Source organism: Podarcis vaucheri, assembly GCF_965113315.1.
Source record: "Podarcis vaucheri genome assembly, chromosome: 3".
Lineage (NCBI taxonomy): Eukaryota > Metazoa > Chordata > Lepidosauria > Squamata > Lacertidae > Podarcis > Podarcis vaucheri.
The window spans coordinates 9208426-9215193 of NC_138761.1; the positions used below are offsets into that span (position 1 = coordinate 9208426).

The following is a 6768-nucleotide window of genomic DNA, read 5'->3' on the forward strand; positions in this document are numbered from 1 at the left end:
CCATACATCACTACTGGGAAAACCATGGCTTTTACTATACGGACCTTTGTTGGCAAGGTGATGTCTCTGCTTTTTAAGATGTTGTCTAGGCTTGCCATCGCCTTTCTCCCAAGGAGCAGGCGTCTTTTAATTTCGTGACTGCTGTCACCAAATTAGATTGCTGTACTGCAATCTAGTGTGCATAAAAATGCATTTATCGGTGAAAATCACATGCCAATATGTATTATATTAGGGTAAATTGCTTTGCAAAAATCTATGCACCAGGCAAAAAGAGTGTATTAGGAGAATTTCACACAAAAATGCTGAGAACTACATATCTTCTTCTAGATTTCAGTTTTCATGGTAGTTCTGCTGCTCTGCTCCAAAAACTCCAGTTCACAAACACCTTGAGCAGGAGTAGAAAATGTGGTAGAAACTGTTGGACTACAACTCCCATCAACCCTGCCCATTGGCCAGGCTTTCAGGGGTCTAATTGGAGTTGAGGTCCTACAGCATTTAGAGGGCATCACATTGCCTATCCTAGTCCTAGGAGAATTGACCAGGTTATACTCTGAATGTAGACCTTCAGATACAGATTGTCAAATTCAGCCTGAATCCAAACTAATGGATTTAAGGAGGCTTGGTGCTCAATGGAAGGAACAGGAAGATCTATTCCATCACCAAATACATTTTTGACTGCTAGATATCTAAGAGGGCATCTTGTCCCAGAGAACATTTCCCCCTCAATGCTATAATCCATGCTTAGTGGCTTTTTTCCATGATGCACATCTTATTCCTAGGAGTACCCATTTCACACACAATTGCCTCACAAGCTCATATTCCATCTAGGTCCCTCAAGCACTGAGCACCACCTCTTATAAATAAGGAGGAAGCACTTTCCCATTCCATCTCTGCATGACCGTTGAGTGGAAAGAGTCTTAGACATATCCAAGTAGTCATGAAGGTCTTCTTTCTGATTTGTGCTTTGCTCGTCTTCTCCCTTTTGGAGGAAGCAGGTAAGATATAGGCTCATGCAAGCAGATCCTGCAAGAAATGTTTGTGGTTCATTCTCAATCCCTAGGAGTCATGTTTCTATCCTGGGTCGCAGACCCCTTTGAATGGGAGCCTTGTAGTCTTCTTCCTTAGGAGTTTCAGGACATGGGAAGGATGAAAGGGCAACTAATTTTCTCCTCACACACATGATCATAGAAGCCTCTCGCTTCTGTGCTCAAAGAATAGGATAGTAAATGATGTAAAAGGTAAAGGTAAAGGGACCCCTGACAGTTAAGTCCAGTCACGGATGCCTCTGGGGTTGTGGCGCTCACCTCACTTTACTGGCTGAGGGAGCCGGCGTTTGTCCACAGACAGTTTTATGGGTCATGTGGCCAGCATGTCTAAGCCACTTCTGGCGAACCAGAGCAGCGCACGGAAATGCCGTTTTACCTTCCCACCGGAGTGGTGCCTATTTATCTACTTGCACTTGACATGCTTTTGAACTGCTAGGTTGGCAGGAGCAGGGACCGAGCAACAGGAGCTCACCCCGTTACAGGGATTCAAACCGCTGACCTTGAGATCAGAAAGCCCTAGGCGCTGTGGTTTAGACCACAGCACCACCTGTAAATGATGTAGAAAGACTCAAACCTTAGCCAGTATCAGAGAGAATGTGGACAAACAGTGTGATTTGGAATAAGACACCTTCCTATGTCCCAAAATCTATGGAGGGCTTAGGTGTGGGGAGGATAGTCCCAAAATGTAAGCATTCTCTTTCAATACGGAGGTGGGAGAAACTCATTCCCCTTTGCATTGGAAGGTGAATCTACATACTTCTCTCTTTCTAAAACAATACACTAATCGAAACACAGCCGTCCTTCAAAATGCAAACTCCTCTGAATTTTGAATGCTATTCTCCAGCAATGCAAGTCATGTGTACAAGAATGCATATACTGGGCTAAATTGTACATGTATTGGTGGAAATAACATACGAAAATCCATTATACTGTGGGAAATCACTTTGTAGAAATAGCTGCATTATGCAGAATTGCATATTCAAATGTTTATGCCAGGGTAATATTATGTTGGGACACGGGTGGCGCTGTGGGTAAAACCTCAGCACCTAGGGCTTGCCGATCGCATGGTCGGCAGTTCGAATCCCCACGGCGGGGTGAGCTCCCGTCTTTCAGTCCCAGCTCCTGCCCACCTAGCAGTTCGAAAGCACCCCTAAGTGCAAGTAGATAAATAGGGATCGCTTTATAGCGGGAAGGTAAACGGCATTTCCGTGTGCTGCACTGGTGCCGGCTCGTCAGAGCAGCTTCGTCACGCTGGCCACGTGACCCGGAAGTGTCTCCAGACAGCGCTGGCCCGCGGCCTCTTAAGTGAGATGGGCGCACAACCCTAGTCGGACACGACTGGCCCGTACAGGCAGGGGTACCTTTACCTTTACCTAATATTATGTTAGTTTTCCTGATTATAATGCTAGTGCTTCTATCCTGGATATTAATTCTCCCTTAACACAGTATTTCCTGTTGAATTATAGAACTGTGCCTTTTTAATCAATATGGCACCGTGTGATGCTAAAGTTTAAAGGTAGGCTAGGCAGAAAGGCAGTGCTTTGCTGTCAGCTGCTGCTGTTGCACAGTCCATTTACAACTGCTTTCTCTGTAAGTAGTTGCTACAGAAATGCAAACTCCTTTCGTAAAAGCATCATGGACCTTCTCACCGAAGATGTTCTGCTCAGCTTCCAAGCTCTCCTTGGAAGTCTTGTCCCAGCCACTCTGGGCGGCTAGATTTATTACAAACAAGAGCTAAAGAAACATTGTGAAGTTAAAATAATATAATAAATCATGTTTCTTTAAGAACATTCCATGGTGTTCAGAGGAACTGATTCCTTTGCAAGAGTGTTTAGGATCACAGTCTTAAGATGGTGAACCTGTGGAAGCCAGCTTTAATGAATGAAGTCAGATTTAATCAGTGAAACTGGATGTTCTTATAAGCCCTTCCTGCCCGACTCATTTTTCTCTTGAAGCTATTTTTAGTCTGTGTTGTGGGATCAAAGCTTTCCATGTTCTGTTCTTCTAAGCAATGAGTGGGAACATTTGCTTATAGGACTCCAAGGTATTTTATGTGTTCTTCAATTTCTTCAAAGGGACACATATGTACTAGGGTTTGGGGAATGTGCAAATTTATGTAAACTCAGTTGACAAATTTATCTGTAAAAGAAAGAAGATTAACTAAGAATTCTGTAATTGGTGAACAATCTTTTTAAAAAAGGAAGAATCAGCTCACCCACTAGGTTATCCTGCCTCTCATTAAGCTTATGCCGTTTTTCAAACATCTATTGTTTTTGACAGTCCTTCCCGAGCAAATTACTACAAAGGAAATCTGCCATAAAAATGGTGGAAGGTGCGCTTACATGAAATGCGGAGATAGTGCAACAAATATTGGAACATGCATCGACCCTCTCTATCTTTGCTGCAAACATTAAGAGAACTGTAAGAAAATTCTACCCATTTGGCTAAACCGTGTTCTTTTTCCTTTATTTTTCTATGTATATATGACATGAGAGCAACGCTCATCTAACCAAGAATCCAGTTGGGCTTTGATATGGGAAAATTCACAGCGTGTCTGCCACTATTTAGAATGCAGTGTTGGGAGCAAAATGCAGCTTTCTGAGAAATTCGGCCTTTTCTGCCCCTTTTTGAAGTCCTAGCCTAAAGATATGCTTGAAAGCAAGTAGACAACACCCAATGAAAGTTGTTTCAGCTGAGAACAAGGCTTCAGTGCCACATGTAATGGAATCCTCTAACAAAAGCCAGCCAGAACTATGCAATAATTGCACTGAACATTTCCTCAGTCAGCACTGTTTATGCAGGGGAGATAATCCATGCAAAAATCTGTCCTATGTCTTCAAGCACAAAGTGCACAGAGCCTTCCTTAAGGGTTCTTCCACATGCCAAAAAAAAATGAGTGCCAAGTAACTGCACATATTGCAAAATTAGCAGAAACTCTGCAGAGAGGTTTTTGACAGAGAAAGCAGGACCTCTAGTGGCTGTCTGCTGTGTGTTTTTCTGAATGTTTAGTCGGAATCTCCTCTCTTGTAACTTGTCACATGTCTGCTGCTATTCAGAATGGAGCGTTGGGAGCAAAATCCAGCTTTCTGAGAAATTCAGCCTTTTCCACCCATGAAGATATAGTTGAGAGCATGTGGGCAACACCCACTGAAAGTTGCTATGCCCAGGAACAAGGCTTCAGTGCCACGTCTAATTTACTCTTCTAACAAAAGCCAGGCAAACGATGCAATAATTGCATTGGATGTTTGGCCATAGTAGGCATGATTTATGTAGGGAAGAGAACCTAGTTTGTCTTGATGCAGAAATCCATCAAAGTGAACAAAGCCTTTCTTACGGGTATTTCCACATTCCGAAAACATTGAGTGACTGCATGTATTGCAAAATTAGCACAAACTCTCCAGAGAGATTTTTGAGAGAGAAGACAGGTCCTCTAGTGGCTATGTGTGCCCATATTCTCTAAAGGGTTAGATGGAGGAGCTTGGCAGTTATTTATTCTGTTGTTCTGCCCGATGTGCAGTTATGTAAAGTTTAGAGCATTTTTTTTTAAAAAAAAGAAATAGCAAGCGGAACTCACTATTATATTATCTCAGTTACCTTGTAACTGTGAGCATTCATCTTTCCATAGCACTATGCGGACAAAGCTAGACAGTACCAAAAAACACAGTCTTGCCAAACTATGCTAGCCCCAACTCACATCTGCTTCATCCAAACCCTCTATCCCTAAACCAGCGAAAGCAAACCCTGCTTAGCACAATCCTTACACAGGTAGCTAGGAAGCTGCCTTATAACAAGTCAGGCCACTGACCCATTAGCCCAGTATTGTCCACACTGGCTGGCAGCACCTCCCCAAGGTTTCAGGCTGGGGAAATTCCCAGCCCTCTACCTGGAGATGGTGGGGATTCAACCTGGAAGCCTCTTTATGCAAGCAGATCTTCTAGTGTCTCCTGCCCCAAAGGATCATTTCAGAAGAGATTGTAATTTAATACATGTCCCTCCCCCCCCCAAGGCCACATTCATGCCATCCATTCAAAGAATTAGGATACCATTTGAAACAGTCATGGCTTCCCCCAAATTATTCTGGGAGCTGTAGTTTGTTGAGGGAGCCGAGAAGTGTTCAGGGACCCCTCTTCCCCTCACTGAGTTGCAATTCCCAGAGTTCCCTGGGGACAGGGATTGGTTGTTAAGCCGTTCCGGGAACCATAGCTCCGTGGGGGAAAATAGGAGACATCTAGCTATTCCCAGCACCCTGAAGAAACTACAGCTCCCAGAATGCTCTGGAGAAAGCCATGACTGTTTGAAGTGGCATCATAGTGCTTTAAATTCTTGGTGTGTCTGGGGTCCCTGTTATCCTCTTCACAGCGCTCTCCATCCACCCATGGAGGAAGAAACAGGATATAAATTGTTACAAGCAAAAGCTGTTCCTTTTCCCTTATGGGGTACCCAAGAGCCCATATAGAGTCCTTATGTAGGTTTTCTATCGGTAGGAGAAAATAACAGAGGCCAACCTGAGAATATTGAGAAGCAAAACAGCTAGTTGACCTGATCTTTATTAAACTGTTGCAAGAGGGTGCTCACACACACACCCTACGCAGGAAGGAGGAAGAACCCAGAACCATGCTGTGCAAGCCCTTATATAGACTTTTGAAATTGCCCACCCTGTAGCTCAAGACCACCCAAGCCCACCCCAATACATCATACATACATCACAGAAGGGGCAGTCTACAGCAGAATCCTGTCTGGCAGAAAACTTGTTAATGGGTTTACCTGGGCAGCCTGGCCATTCTTTTGTGGTGATAAAATACTTAATTCCTGAGTCCAGGTCATGGGCTCACCCTATTCATACCCAAATGTGCCTTTAAGGCAGGATTTGTGCCTTAAATGGAGAGGCTTTTCCCGTACAATGTGTGTGCCTATACAATGGAGAGGCTTTTCCCATTTCCATCCAAACTGCAGAGGAATATTTGAGGTCACTGAAAGAGTCAAAATGGCTTTAGGACTGTTTTCCTGCACTGTTTCACAGACATGTGGTTTATATATTTATGTATGTGTTTGCCTGGTACATGTATGAGCATTTATTTTTATACCATAGACCTTATAATTCTCATAACATAAATTAAATTTAAAATGGATATATTCTCTCACGCTTTGAAAACAAAGGAGCTGAGAGCATCTCTTGGTTCTTTGTGAAGGCAGTCCTGCATTGGGAAGTTTTTAACGTTTGATATTTTATTATGTTTTTATTTGTGCTGGGGCAACCCAGCCAGATAGGTGGGATGTAAATAATAAGATTTCTGTTATTTCTGAAGGTTACGCTATGGATTTCTGAACTGCATCCAGAAAAGAAGAAGACATATACTGGAAATTCCTAAGCATTACCCGGGCACACATCAATGGATTCCTTGCACCCTGCTTCCTTTCCTCCAGTAAAATCTTATTTTAGCATTTGGGGTGATTTGATTTTTTAAAAAAATATACTACTTTATGCTGCGGGCCAATAAAACGGTAGTCAAAGTACTGGCAATATACTCCCTCGCAGATTGTTTTATTCCGTTACAATATTTCTCATTATCTGAAATGTACTTTAATTGTAAATATAATTTTTATCAGCCCAGCCAGATAGGTGGGATGTAAATAATAAGATGTGTACACTAACGCTAAGCAAACACGAACATACAGTGGTGCCTCGCAAGACAAAAAGAATCCGTTCTGTGATTCTCTTTGT

General features: G+C 42.9%; 1 long non-coding RNA gene across 1 annotated transcript; it reads left to right on the forward strand.

The window, feature by feature from the left end:
* Positions 1-167: 167 nt before the first annotated feature.
* Positions 168-6488, forward strand: LOC309529733. The gene is made up of 2 exons (XR_014218390.1): positions 168-995; positions 3327-6488. It is a non-coding gene; the product is annotated as an uncharacterized lncRNA (long non-coding RNA).
* The last annotated feature ends 280 nt before the right edge of the window (positions 6489-6768 follow it).